The sequence below is a fragment of the Siphateles boraxobius genome, unplaced genomic scaffold (assembly GCF_051911475.1).
Source record: "Siphateles boraxobius isolate OS27281-9 unplaced genomic scaffold, OSU_SipBor_1 15, whole genome shotgun sequence".
NCBI classification, from domain to species: Eukaryota; Metazoa; Chordata; class Actinopteri; order Cypriniformes; family Leuciscidae; genus Siphateles; species Siphateles boraxobius.
In genome coordinates, this window is record NW_027508755.1 from 517316 (window position 1) to 532104 (window position 14789).

At 38.5% G+C, this 14789-nt stretch overlaps 1 long non-coding RNA gene and 2 other non-coding genes across 3 annotated transcripts; 1 reads left to right on the plus strand and 2 right to left on the minus strand.

Moving 5' to 3' along the window:
* The first annotated feature begins 1368 nt into the window (after window positions 1-1368).
* LOC143738556 (uncharacterized) lies at window positions 1369-3354 on the plus strand. The gene is made up of 2 exons (XR_013203902.1): window positions 1369-2640; window positions 2712-3354. It is a non-coding gene; the product is annotated as an uncharacterized LOC143738556 (long non-coding RNA).
* A 7889-nt stretch (window positions 3355-11243) lies between these two features.
* LOC143738711 (5S ribosomal RNA) lies at window positions 11244-11362 on the minus strand. The gene has a single exon (XR_013203961.1). It is a non-coding gene; the product is annotated as a 5S ribosomal RNA (ribosomal RNA).
* A 774-nt stretch (window positions 11363-12136) lies between these two features.
* LOC143738722 (5S ribosomal RNA) lies at window positions 12137-12255 on the minus strand. Its single transcript, XR_013203972.1, has one exon. It is a non-coding gene; the product is annotated as a 5S ribosomal RNA (ribosomal RNA).
* Window positions 12256-14789: the final 2534 nt, after the last annotated feature.

The following is a 14789-nucleotide window of genomic DNA, read 5'->3' on the forward strand; positions in this document are numbered from 1 at the left end:
GGACGGCCCCGGGGCCGGGGATCCCCTTCAATCCAGTTGGATTCAGCCTGCGAAGTTGCCTTCCAGCAGCTCAAGCAGGATTTACTGCAAGCCCCGATTCTAGCCTATGCCAACTTCACTCAACCCTTCATCTTATACACCGATGCCAGCAATCTGGGTCTGGGAGCTGTACTGGCTCAGAAGCAGCAGGGCAAAGAGAGAGTCATCGCGTATGCCAGTCGAAGCTTACATCCGGCTGAGAAAAACGATGCAAACTACAGTTCCTTTAAGCTCGAATTGCTGGCAATGAAATGGGCGATGAGTGAGAAGTTTAAGGATTATCTGTGGGGAGCAAAGGTACTCAATGTGACTGATAACAATCCCCTGGTGCATCTGCAGACCGCCAAGCTGGGGGCGGTTGAGCAGAGGTGGGTGGCACAGTTGACCAACTATGACTACCAGCTTCAGTATCGGCCGGGGAAAGAGCATACCAACGCCGATGTACTGTCCAGACTTCCTGAAGCGCGATCCATGGGGCAAACATCAGCATTGAGTGAGGGGCGTGAGGAAGGACTGATGGTGGGCATTGTGGAGGCACCGGGCCAACCACCGGTCGAACCCCCTGCAACTTGGGGATGGGACCCACAGCGTTGGAGAATGTGGCAGGAGGAGGACGAAGATTTGAAGCTGGTACAAACTTGGCTGAGTGGAGGAGCTTGGCCCGAAGGCGAGGAATGCCGGGCCCAGACACGGGTGGTGCGGGGGCTGCTGGGACAGAAAGAGAGGCTCTTCCTGAAGGAAGGGGTGATTTGTAGGTCCCTCCAGGATCCGACTCGGGGCGATGAGGTCTTCCAGGCAGTAGTCCCCGAAGGGCAATGTCATTCCCTGTTACAGGCATATCATTGCAAACTGGCACATCAAGGGCAAGAAAGGACGTTGTCTCTGCTACGGCGGTACTTCTACTGGCCTGGGATGGAGGGAACCACGAGGACTTACCTTCAAGGGTGCCCACGCTCTATGCTCTTTAAGGCAAGGAAGGAGGTACGGGCCCCATTGGTGCCGATTCGGGCTAAGGCCCCACTGCACATCGTAGCCATGGACTATTTGACGCTGGGACGACCGATGGATCGGATACAGAACATCCTTGTAGTAACTGACCTGTTCACGAAGTACGCCTGGGCCATTCCAACCCTGGATCAGACTGCCACTACCACCGCCAATGCCTTATGGAAGTATGTCGTTCAGCCATTCGGGTGTCCCGAAATACTCGAGTCTGCAGCCCCCAGTGCGGTATGGAGACTGGGTTGCCGAGCAACTAGGGACTAGAACGGTTTGGCAGGGGGGTATGTCACAAGTGACGAAGGAAGCGGAACAAATGTCCGCTGGAAGTGTGTTCCCCCCGGAACAATATCAGTGAAACACCGAGCCGGTTCCGCTTGTTGTTGATTTCCATGACAGCGGCGGCTGATGAGGCAAACGGTATCAGGTGCGGGCGATTGGTGTGAGGATCGGCGATAGGGCTACGGGGTCGAATGAAGCAGTTAAAAGGAAAAGCAAGAGGAAATTGAGGTTGGTACTCCCCCGGGAGAAATCGTTCTTTGGCAGTAGCTTGAATTCGCTGGGATCTTTGGAGAGGGCTGTGAGGATTTGGCTGGATTACGGGTGCAACGGTGATTTGTGTGAATACAAGCTGGAAGCGTGAACTGGATGGGAAGTAGGAGAATTGTGGAGACACAGTCAAGACTGGAGAGCGCCATCATTCCTGAGAGGAAGCTAAGTAATGAAACATCGGATCTGTGTGAATGCATGCCTTGCACTGAGCCGAATAAGGAATTGTGAAGTGTATTGATTACGAGTGTAACTGTCACTTAAGGGTGTGAACTGAGTCATCATTAAAATCCTGATATCTTCGTCTGAGTGTGAGAGAGTATTAAAGACGCTGTTTTCCATGCTGTGAGAAGTCATCTGCATCTCTTCATCTCCTGAGTGCTGATTCAGCGTAACAGTGGAGGGATTGATTATTGGGTGAGTGCTGGCCTTATTGCACTGAGAGTGAGAGTGGATATGCAGTGCCCGAACTGAAGTGTCACACAGTATTGGATTTGACGTGAAGTTGCAGTGTGTGGATGTATACGTATATTTAACTGCCAGTATTCTTCAGTTCATATTCTTGCCCAGTGTTTGCTGAACAAGGCCTCAGTGTTGAATGTGCATGTCCCGCTCGGGCTACAAGCCCCCGCTTCGATACTGAAGAGAAGTGTGCTTGCCCCGTATAACTTGTCCTGTCTATTTAAATAGATGATTCTTCTGCTACTGTCTTCTTGTGTGATGCCCGTCTGAAGGGGGGGATCCACCCTAGCCCCAGCACTGTCCGCTTAGAGCCACACAATCCAGCTGTAAGCTCGATTCTCCATCTTATAGAGGAGTGTGCCTGCACCTGTGTAAATTGCTCTGTCTGTTTAAATAGCTGATTCTTCTGCTACTGTCTTCTTGTGTGATGCCTGTCTGAAGGAGGGATCCACCCTAGCCTCAGCACTGTCCACTTAGAGCCACACAATCCAGCCATGATTCTTCTGCTATTGTCTTCTTGTGTGATGCCTGTCTGAAGGAGGGACACACCCTGGCCTCAGCGCTGTCTGCTTGGAGTCACAGCGTCTAGCCGTAAGCCCGATTCTCCATCTTACAGAGGCGTGTGCTTGTACCTGTATAAATTGCTCTGTCTGTTTAAATAGATGATTCCTCTGTTACTGCCTTCTCGTGTGATGCCTGTCTGAAGCAGAGGCCTGCCCTGGCCACATTGTGTCAGTATAGCCATCAGCTCCAGCCGTAAGTCCTTGCCCCATTGTAACGGGAAGTGAGTTTGTACAAAAACTGTCTCTGTCTTTGGAATAGAGGATACCTCTGCTAACGACTGAACCCCACCAAAGGAGAAAGAGACACGAGGGACCCCGCACCTGCTGCCCAGCGACGACACGGGAGTGCGCCCTGCCCTGAGGAGATATACGTACCCATCTACCCACCTGTCCTCCAGTGAGGCTCCTCCGCCCTGCTTGTCCTTTGGAGAGGTATACGTACCTGCCACTCACCTGTCCGGTGGAAGAGTCCCCTCCTAGTCTTCAGTCCTGGTCCAGGCTTGTTCGGACATCTGTCCGCCTGTATCACGCCCAAGAAGGTTTATTGCCAAGATACTTACCTGCTTGCTGGAACGGCGGTCGAATCCCTCCTCCTCGGTGGTTGCCGGTGGCACGGATCGGTGGGGCGAACCCCTCGCTTCCCAGGGTCCAAAAGCGGGCTCCCTTTCCTGGGAAGAGACACAAAATCCACATCAAGACTTTTTAATTCCCTTTTTTAGACAATAAAGATTGTTCATTTTAATTCTACTTGTCTGCCTGGTCTCTGGTACGCTCCTCGAGGTGGTCCTGGGTTTGAGGGGTGGGTGCAGTCTGGCTTGGCTTCCCTCCGACCTGTGACAGATTCATGCTTTGTGAAGAATCTCAGAGGCCGTTTACTTATGGCCCTAAGCGAAAACTGCTGCCAAAATTGGGCTATTTAAAAGGTTAGACCATTAGTGAAGAAAACTAAGAAGAACTTTTGAAAAAACTCAAACTCTTTCATGCTTTCTGAAGAATCTCAGAGACTTTTTAAGGCTTTTTGAAGAACCTCAGGGACTCTTTTTTTTCATAAAAAAAGCTTACAACACCTGGTATTCCCAGGCGGTCTCCCATCCAAGTACTAACCAGGCCTTATTTAAAAGGTTAGACCATTAGTGAAGAAAACTAAGAAGAACTTTTGAAAAAACTCAAACTCTTTCATGCTTTCTGAAGAATCTCAGAGACTTTTTAAGGCTTTTTGAAGAAGCTCAGGGACTCAGGGACTTTTTTTTAAAGCTTACAGCACCTGGTATTCCCAGGCGGTCTCCCATCCAAGTACTTACCAGGGCCGGGTTTCCCGATAACGATGTATCTTAGCTCTTAAGAGCGCTCTCTACGTGGAAGGTTACGAACCCTCGCCGCAATTCCACGTGCGTTTCCCAAAACTGCACTTAACATGAACGCGCGAGAACGCGTTCTACGTGCTACTTAACCGTCGCTGTCCATTCGCGAAGTGCTGAAATATAACCTTATATGGAATCGTATTTTGAACGTTTAACCTAATAATCGTCATTTGTTGTGGATTCGAAATCAAGACAAGTCTATATGGATATAAAATACCTATACAGGCTGACAAAATGGCTGAACAAAAACAAAAAAACAAGAGAAGAGACCTTTCAAAAAGATAAAATTAATGTCCTTTTAGAGGAGATAGAGGGAAACAAAGATTTTATTTTTAACAGATTTAAAGGACACCATACAAATAAGGAAAAACAAAACATCTGGAAGGACATTGTCACATTGCAAACTAACTGCAACCGTGTTCAAAGATCAGGGAAGGAGGTCCGCAAGAAATGCCCAATACATGGCTGGTTTTCGTGCACGTCAGCAAGTCATTGACAGATTTTTTTGAATTCATCCCTATTTTGCCCGGTCTTTAAAGCATATTTCCCAGATTACTTATTTTATGATTTTTTGTTTTTTGTTCATTCGTTTAATTTAGATGTGTATTTCTATTTTTTTCTTCCCTTTTTAATTATTTCATTTATTCATTTAAACAAAACACGAGTACAACAAAGTGTACAATAAAGTACAATCAAAACCTGTATATTATACTTACGTTGCAGTGTAATCTGTTAAATCTAGATAAAAGTGTAATCTGCCGGTTGTCCTGCAGGTGACCTCATAAATCTGTCTTCTTACGATGCACTTGGGGATGTACGATTACTCCAGAGCACTCGTAGTTCTACGAAGATTTTCAAGTGCTACTTAAGTTACGATGCTTTTGGGAAACAGACCATAATATTAAGATCAGTCGTACGATCGTTTTTACGATCAATTTAGGCTTACGATGCTTTTGGGAAACGCAGCCCAGGCCCGACCCTGCTTAGCTTCCGAGATCAGACGAGATTTTTTTTATTTATTTTTTTTATTTTTTTTTTTTTTAATTAAAAAAATACATTTATATATTTTTACGTGAATACATTCCTACTTCCTAATACACACATACAAACCAATAAACACATTAAAAACACAACATACAACACAACAAAAGACTAAAAACAACTAGGCAGCTTCAGATCAAAACCTATATATATTTTTATAATAAAAGGATTACCATCAACTATGTTCTTATTAAAAATTCTCAGTTGTCCATTCACATTAAAATACTCATACAGGATCTTTATAGTATTATTTAACTTATGCCTATACAATACACATACCGACAAATCTTTTTTCTCTTTTTTCATTATATTTCGTCTAGACCATATTACATGTCTTGCAACAGACAACCATAAATTAAGAGCATATTTATTACTTGCTTTTCCATTAAAACCAAATAAAAATAAAGTTTCCCATCCATCTTGTATTATACTTTGATCAACTATAAACTTCCCAACCATCTTTTTTAACTTCCTCATGAAACATTCTAACTTCTTACATTTAAAAAACATATGCCGCATTCCTTCATTTTCTTCAAAGCATACTTTACATATCGCATCTTTTGCTATCCCAATTTTAAACAATCTCATTTCATTTAAAATACAGTTGTGTCTTAAAAGAAAGTCAAACTTTTCTAAAACAGGGCTTCTAAAATTCATCCGTACATTTTTCCACACTTCTCTTACATCCAAAGTATTAAACAATTTTCCCCAATATTCATTTGCTCTGGGCTCAACAAATACATCACTACATAAAATCAAATAAAAAGTTTTTAAAACACATGCATCAAAGTTGACATTCTCTTCATTTACTCTTAAAACCACCTTAATTGCATCATTTTCACTTTCATTTCTCTCAATTTTCTCTATCCATTCTACTGAAATTGCTTTTTTAATTTTCTCATAATTAATTTTGATTTCTTTCCTATCCTTTATCTCTTCTTTTTCCTCAAGTGTGTCTATTATAGCTTGTAGAGGCAAAAAAACAGGTTTCACTTCATATAAAATATCTTTTACTTGCCTTAACCCAGCTTCAAACCAATTTTTATAAAATATCGTTTTACCATTACAAATAACCTTCTCATTTAAAAACAGCGGTTGATTTAACATCTGTTGTCTGTCCTTTGGCTCAAAATAAATATACCTTCTAAAATCATTCCATGCCTTTAAAACTTCTTTATAAAATTCAGTCATATTTACAATTATATTAACTTTCAATTTCATCCATAGTATATCACTACCTATTTGTCCACACTTATTCATAAAAAACACCATTATTTTTCCCCAAGCAGATCCAGAATTGTTTAAAAACCTTTTCATTATTTTTATTCTCATACGTTTCATTCTTAAAAGAGGATCAATAATTCCCAATCCTCCTTCTTCCACTTTTCCTATTATGGTATTATATGCAATTTTCGCAGGTTTACCATCCCATAAAAAACTAAGTATATTCGCTTTTAATTTCTTGTATGCCCATACCGGAAGACTTACTACAGTCAGAGTGTACCACATCTTTGATAAAAATAATGAATTCAATACTAATACTTTGCCTTTTAAAAAAAATACCTCGTTGTTTCCAAAAATTAAGTCTTTTAATCATACCACTAAGAACCTCCTCCCATATTATATCTCTTATTTTTATTTCATCCGCACCAATCCTAATTCCTAAAATCTTCATATTATTTAACTGTTCTTTAAATTGAAATATTCCTGTTAAATCTTGTACTTGCCCCATCCTCATATACTCAGTTTTTCCTTCATTAACTTTTGCTCCTGCTCCTCTACAATATTTATCAATTATACTCATTGCCTTTTTAACACTATTAAAAGCTTTTAAAAATAAAGTAGTATCATCGGAATACTGAAAGACCTTTTGCTCTACATTATAATTTTCTATAAAAAATCCCCTTATTTCTTTTTCTGCATTTATTGCTAAACCTAAAGGCTCAGCCACAATTGTGTATAATAATGCTGATAATGGACATCCCTGCCTGATTGATCTAGTTATACTAATAAAATCTGTTAAAAACCCATTCACTTTAACACAACTAAAAATCCCATTATAAATACATTTCATCCATCTAATAAAATTCTTTCCAAACCCAAATCTTTCTATTAATTCAAATAAATAACTGTGCTCCACTCTGTCAAATGCTTTTTCTAAATCCACACTAATTAAATATCTCTATGGGATTCTCTGTTTTTTCTTTTATACCAAACAATATCTCTTATATTACGTACTGTGTCCGAAATATCTCTATTTAAAACACCATAAGCTTGATTTGTAGTAATAATGTTAGGGATAACCTTTTTCATCCTATTAGCCAAAACCTTCGCTAAAATTTTATAATCCGTGTTTAACATACTCAGTGGCCTATAATTCTTTAACTCTTCTTTATTTCCTTTATTTTTATAGATAATTTTAATCATTCCTCTTTTCATACTTTCACACAACTGTTCTTTATTAAAAATAACACTGTAAATTTCATATAAAATTGGGGTTAAAATAATTCTAAAAGCCTTATAAAATTCACTTGATAATCCATCTAATCCAGGAGTTTTGCCATTACTTAACTGAGTAATAGCTTAATCTATTTCCTATTCTGTTATTTTACTATCACACATTTTTCTATCATCATCCTCCAATTTTACTTTTATTTGATTCAAAAGAAATTCTTTGTCTTCTTCTACCACTCCCTTTTCCTGAAACAAATCTGCATAAAAATCTTTGACCTCCTTTAGAATTCCATTCGTTTCTTTAACACTCTTTCCATTTTTTATCACACTTCTAATTAGTTCTGCTCTTTGCCTTGTTTTTTCTAATTCATAAAAGAACTTTGTACTTCTCTCACCCTCTACTACATTTTTAGCTCTACTTCTTATTATGGCACCCATACATTTTTCTTCTTCTATTTTTTTTTAATTTTTCTTCTAATATTACATTTTCCTCCACTTCTGCCTTTCCTTCCTCTGCCTTTTTCATCTCTTTATCCCATTCTCTTTTGACTTCTCTTTCCTTTGCTGTTTTTGCTCTTTGCACATTTCTCGCATATTTTATTGTAAACAACTTTATTTGTATTTTCAGATTATCCCACCACACACATATTTCTTCTTCATACAATAGATTATCTATACTATTTATGATTAGATTTTCCACTTCCATTTTATAACACTCATTTTTCAATATCTCTGTATTAAATAACCATATTCCATTTCCCCTCTCAACTCCACTCCAATCCATTATTACATATAAAAAGTCATGATCACTACCACTATATAATTTATAATATATTTTTGTTATATATTGTTCAAGTTCCCTCTTACTTAATAAAAAATCTAATCTACTTTGCTTTAAAACTGAGTTCACAACTTGTCTTCGTGAGTATTCCCTTTTAGACTTGTTTCTATTTCTCCATACTTCAATCAGATTATGTTGAGCCATCATTCTTTCCAACTCATTTCTCCCACTATCAGCTTTATATATCATTTTATCATCAACATCAATTCTCTCCAAAACCGTATTAAAATCACCAATCAGAAACACATTTTGCCATATACTCATTAAATCACTAAATTTCTTAAAAAATTCTACTCTTTCTCGTCCTTCATTTGGAGCATGAATGTTACAAATTATTATTTCTTTTTCTTTACTTTTAAATTTTATAACTAAAACCCTACCCTTATTGTCCTTATATATTACATTTGTGTTATTACTCACTTCTCTTTTTATTAAAACAGCTACTCCTCTTTTTTGTTGTGGGTCATTATTAAACATTATTTCCCCATCCCACATTTTTTCCAAATCATTAATTTTTTCATCATTCCAACCACGTTTCTTGTAAACATAATATGTTGCACATCTTAGTCAAATGAATCAAATTTTCAAACTTATTGACATTTGATAGTCCTCTTACATTCACTGATACAATACTAAATTCACTCATTATCTCACAAAAAAAGAAGAAATAACCAACCAACAAAAACAGAAACACCCAAAAAACTTTCCCATCAGTCCAATTCATTTTACTGTCTTTTTGCCTTTTTTCAATTCTCTTCTTATTCTTTGTTTTTCCATCACCTTCCCAATATTCACTTTTGCTGTTGTTTTCATCCTACTTCCCCCACCAAAAATGTTTCTCTCCCCACTTTCTATTTCCAAAGTTTTTTCCTCTGTGTCCTTTACCTCCTTTTGTCTTATAATGTCTTTTACTCCACCACCATCTTCTTCTTTGTTTTCCATCTCATTCTGTTCATCTTTTCCTCGCTCTTCACCGTTCTGTATGTCCTTTATTATGGCACATGCTTGTTGCAGTACCTCTCCTTCCCCAGCCACTTCCACATTCTCCTTGTCATCATGTAAGTCCATCTCCATTTCCTCATGTACTTCTTTATCACCTTCACATGTACACCATTGTGCTGCCTTTCCACAACTTTGGCACCGCGGGACTTCGCAATCCTGCGTCAAATGCCCCTGTTCAAGGCTTCCCAGTTCCTCTTTTCTTGCTCTTTCTTCAGTGCTCTTTATTATATCACACGCTTGATGTAGTACACCTCCTTCACCATCCTCTTCCTCATTGTTGTGTAGGTCCATCTCCATTTCCTCATGTCCTTCTTCATCATCTTCACATGTACACCTTTGTGACGCCTTCCCACAGCTTTGGCACCGCTGAGCTTTATACTCTCGCGCATAATGCCCCTGCTCCAGGCATTCTCGACATGTGAATTGCGGACAATCTTTTTTTTCATGTTCAGCACTTGAACAAATTTTACATGTTTTGACTTGGTGATCATGAATCACTCTAAAAAATGTATCTCCTTCCTCCGTTTCAAACTTTGTATTATATGGTAGGGAAACCACGTCCTTTGTAAATTTTACTTTGATGAATCTGGTCCCATCCGCCACCGTATTTCCTGGGTAAAATCTCCTTCTCAGAGGTAATATTGCTGTAACACCCCAGCTCGTTAATTTTTGCAACACTTCTTCATCATTTATGTAATTTGGCAGATTAAGAAATGAAACCATCCTTTCCATTGCACATAGTTTCCTCATTTCACACATTTGCCCATTAATTAACAGTCCATCCACTAGATTTTCACAGTCCGTTTCTTTCTCCATAGTCAGTTCATATTCACACTCAGATTTTTTCCTTAGTCAATATAACTTTCCAACTCCAGTTTTGTCCTCTACAGCCTTTATTATCATCATAACAGTAAGTTCTCCTGGATTTTTCACATTCATTGTCAGTGTCGTTTCTTTTTTATACTCCCTCTGGTATCTCGTTTTCCCTCTCAGCTTATTTATCATTTCATCTTTTCGACTTTCTTCTTGTCTCTTTTTACCATTTACATCATCCTTTTCTTTACCTTGTATCTTCTGTTGTTCAGTCCTTCTCTTCGCCATTTCAGCTCCATTTCTCTTCTTTCTCGCAACCACAGTTGCCCATGTTTCTTCTTCTTGATTTTCGTTTTCCAGTTCCGTTCCGTTTTCCATTATATTCTTCCTTGTTTGTAACCTCCACATCAAAATCCAAACGTAAAAATCTCAACCCCAAACAGTTATAAAACTGCTTGGGGTTAAATCGTGAAAAATAAAAAAAAAGTAAGCTATATAGTACAAAACTAAATAAAAACAAACAAACTATAAAAACAACAAAAAATAGGAGAGCCAAGTACTAACCAGGCCTTATTTAAAAGGTTAGACCATTATTGAAGAAAACTAAGTAGAACTTTTGAAAAAACTCAAACTCTTTCATGCTTTCTGAAGAATCTCAGAGACTTTTTAAGGCTTTTTGAAGAAGCTCAGGGACTCTTTTTTTTTTTCATAAAAAAGCTTACAACACCTAGTATTCCCATGCGGCCTCCCATCCAAGTACTAACCAGGCCTTATTTTAAGGGTTAGACCATTAGTGAAGAAAACTAAGAAGAACTTTTGAAAAAACTCAAACTCTTTCATGCTTTCTGAAGAATCTCAGAGACTTTTTAAGGCTTTTTGAAGAAGCTCAGGGACTCTTTTTTTTTTTTCTTAAAAAAGCTTACAACACCTAGTATTCCCATGCGGCCTCCCATCCAAGTACTAACCAGGCCTTATTTAAAAGGTTAGACCATTAGTGAAGAAAACTAAGAAGAACTTTTGAAAAAACTCATACTCTTTCATGCTTTCTGAAGAATCTCAGAGACTTTTTAAGGCTTTTTGAAGCTCAGGCACTCTTTTTTTTTATTTTATTTTTTTAAAAGCTTACAGCACCTGGTATTCCCAGGCGGTCTCCCATCCAAGTACTAACCAGGCCCGACCCTGCTTAGCTTCCGAGATCAGACGAGATCGGGCGTGCCCAAGGTGGTATGGCCGTAAGCGAAAACTGCTGCCAAAATTGGGCTATTTAAAAGGTTAGACCATTAGTGAAGAAAACTAAGAAGAACTTGTGAAAAAACTCAAACTCTTTCATGCTTTCTGAAGAATCTCAGAGACTTTTTAAGGCTTTTTGAAGAAGCTCAGGGACTCTTTTTTTTTTTCTTAAAAAAGCTTACAACACCTAGTATTCCCATGCGGCCTCCCATCCAAGTACTAGCCAGGCCTTATTTAAAAGGTTAGACCATTAGTGAAGAAAACTAAGAAGAACTTTTGAAAAAACTCAAACTCTTTCATGCTTTCTGAAGAATCTCAGAGACTTTTTAAGGCTTTTTGAAGAAGCTCAGGGACTCTTTTTTTTTTTTTTCTTAAAAAAGCTTACAACAACTAGTATTCCCATGCGGCCTCCCATCCAAGTACTAACCAGGCCTTATTTTAAGGGTTAGACCATTAGTGAAGAAAACTAAGAAGAACTTTTGAAAAAACTCAAACTCTTTCATGCTTTCTGAAGAATCTCAGAGACGTTTTAAGGCTTTTTGAAGAAGCTCAGGCACTCTTTTTTTTTTTTCTTAAAAAAGCTTACAACACCTAGTATTCCCATGCGGCCTCCCATCCAAGTACTAACCAGGCCTTATTTAAAAGGTTAGACCATTAGTGAAGAAGACTAAGAAGAACTTTTGAAAAAACTCAAACTCTTTCATGCTTTCTGAAGAATCTCAGAGACTTTTTAAGGCTTTTTGAAGCTCAGGCACTCTTTTTTTATATTTAATTTTTTTTACAGCTTACAGCACCTGGTATTCCCAGGCGGTCTCCCATCCAAGTACTAACCAGGCCCGACCCTGCTTAGCTTCCGAGATCAGACGAGATCGGGCGTGCCCAAGGTGGTATGGCCGTAAGCGAAAACTGCTGCCAAAATTGGGCTATTTAAAAGGTTAGACCATTAGTGAAGAAAACTAAGAAGAACTTTTGAAAAAACTCAAACTCTTTCATGCTTTCTGAAGAATCTCAGAGACTTTTTAAGGCTTTTTGAAGAAGCTCAGGGACTCTTTTTTTTTTCTTAAAAAAGCTTACAACACCTAGTATTCCCATGCGGCCTCCCATCCAAGTACTAACCAGGCCTTATTTAAAAGGTTAGACCATTAGTGAAGAAGACTAAGAAGAACTTTTGAAAAAACTCAAACTCTTTCATGCTTTCTGAAGAATCTCAGAGACGTTTTAAGGCTTTTTGAAGAAGCTCAGGCACTCTTTTTTTTTATTTTATTTTTTTAAATGCTTACAGCACCTGGTATTCCCAGGCGGTCTCCCATCCAAGTACTAAACAGGCCCGACCCTGCTTAGCTTCCGAGATCAGACGAGATCGGGCGTGCCTTTTTTTATTTTTTTTTTTTTATTATCAAAAATATCAAAATAATTTTACATTTTACAATCAAAATACATTATTACAACAATTAGCACGTTACATTAAATACATTGGTAATTGCTCAGAAGTTGATATTCATTTTATTTCCATCATCCACATTTATCAGGTCACAATCCGTTAAAAAATATTCTTCAAAAACATCCTTCTCCAAATAATTCCACATGAGGTAAGCATTTTTCCTCAGCACCTGTTTGAACAATGTACATATTTCCACACTTTTCCCTTCATAAAAAGCTAAGTTCCTCCTTGCCCATACTGCGTATCTTGCATGACTCAATATATAGTTACAAAGATTCACTTTCTTATCTTTATTACCCACAGAATACCCAAATAAAAACAGTGTTTTCCACTCATCTTGCCCAACATTTTTCCCCCAGTTCTCCTTTAATATTTCTTTTAACTTTCCATGGAAGTCCTCAAGTTCCCTGCACTCTAAAAAGATATGCATCAGTGTCTCTGGAGCAGATTTACACACATCACAATCCCTATTTATGTTCCTATTTATCTGGTGAAGTACCACTTTCGTGTAAATTCTGTTGTGTCTTAACTTAAAGTCCAAGTTTTCACACTCAAGTCCATTGTATTTCACACACAGATTTTTCCAAATTTCTATGACATTTAAACCAGGGAACACTTTCTGCCACACAATTTCTGATGCTGGTACTTTTATCTCTTTTTTCAACATGAACTTATATATCATATCAGTGGACACCCCTCCCAGTAATTTTTCCCCATCACCTCCTTCAAAAAACAAAACTGGCAATCCCCACTCCCCAGGTTTAACAGTTTCGTTTTCAATTCTCTTTGTCCAGGCTCCGGGCAAGCTCATTTTGATGTTTTCACACATCGAGTCCACTTTTGACATTTCAATATCATCATTCCATCCCACAACACAATCATATATAGCTCTATTAGGTAAAAACCCTCTTACGTACTCGTATGCTAGATCTTTTACTTGTCTCACTCCTGCTTTTATATACAACTTATCATAAAACATTTTCTCTTTCATTTTAATTCTTGGATTTAAAAAAATTGGCTGATTTAAAACTTGATTTATATTCTCACATTCAAATTTTATATTTCCCAAAACGTCTGCCCATGCACTAAGCACTTCCTGGTAAAACAGCGGCACTTTGTCATACATTGGCTTTTTTAGTTCCATAAAAAGGCCTTCTTCCCCACACCCACTACATTTGTCCAACACCTCCTTCATATAACCCTTCCATCCATACTCCTCTTTCCCACATAAATACTTTTTCACCACTTTCACCCTTATTGCCTTCTTTTTAACTTCTAAATCAATCAATTCTAATCCTCCTTCTTTTTTGCTCGCGATTAATGTTTTCCTTGCTATTTTCACTCCCTTCCCTCCCCACATAAAATTATTTGTTATTTCAGTCACCTCGTTCATTACCCATTTTGGCAAATCAACAGCACCTAAAATATAGTTACATTTGGAAAGCAACAAAGAGTTCACCAGCATGACTTTCCCTCTTAACATAACTTCCCTTAATTTCCAAAATTGGAGTACTTGTTTAATTTTATTTAAAACCCCTGTCCATGTGGCATCCCTTGCATTCTTAGCATTTTCACCAATCTGCACACCTAAAATATTAACATAACCCAATGTAGTTTTAAAAGGTATATCACACCCTCTCAAGTCTACCCCTCCTATGCTCATTATTTCAGACTTTTCTACATTTATTTTTGCTCCTGACGCTTTCCCATTCATTTCTATGTTCCCCATTATCTTTTTTATACTCTCTACATCCCTAATCGTAAATGTCGTGTCATCCGGATACTGGTGTATCACACTCTCACAACTGTTTGGAATTTTAATGCCCCTTATCTTTTTATCAGCTCGTACCATTATCGCTAATGGTTCAACCGAGATTGAGTATAGCAATGCAGACATCGGACATCCTTGTCTCACTGATCTCTCGAGCGGAATAGGGTCTGTTAAAACTCCATTTACTTTCACACAACTTTGCGCTTTACTGTATAACAGACTT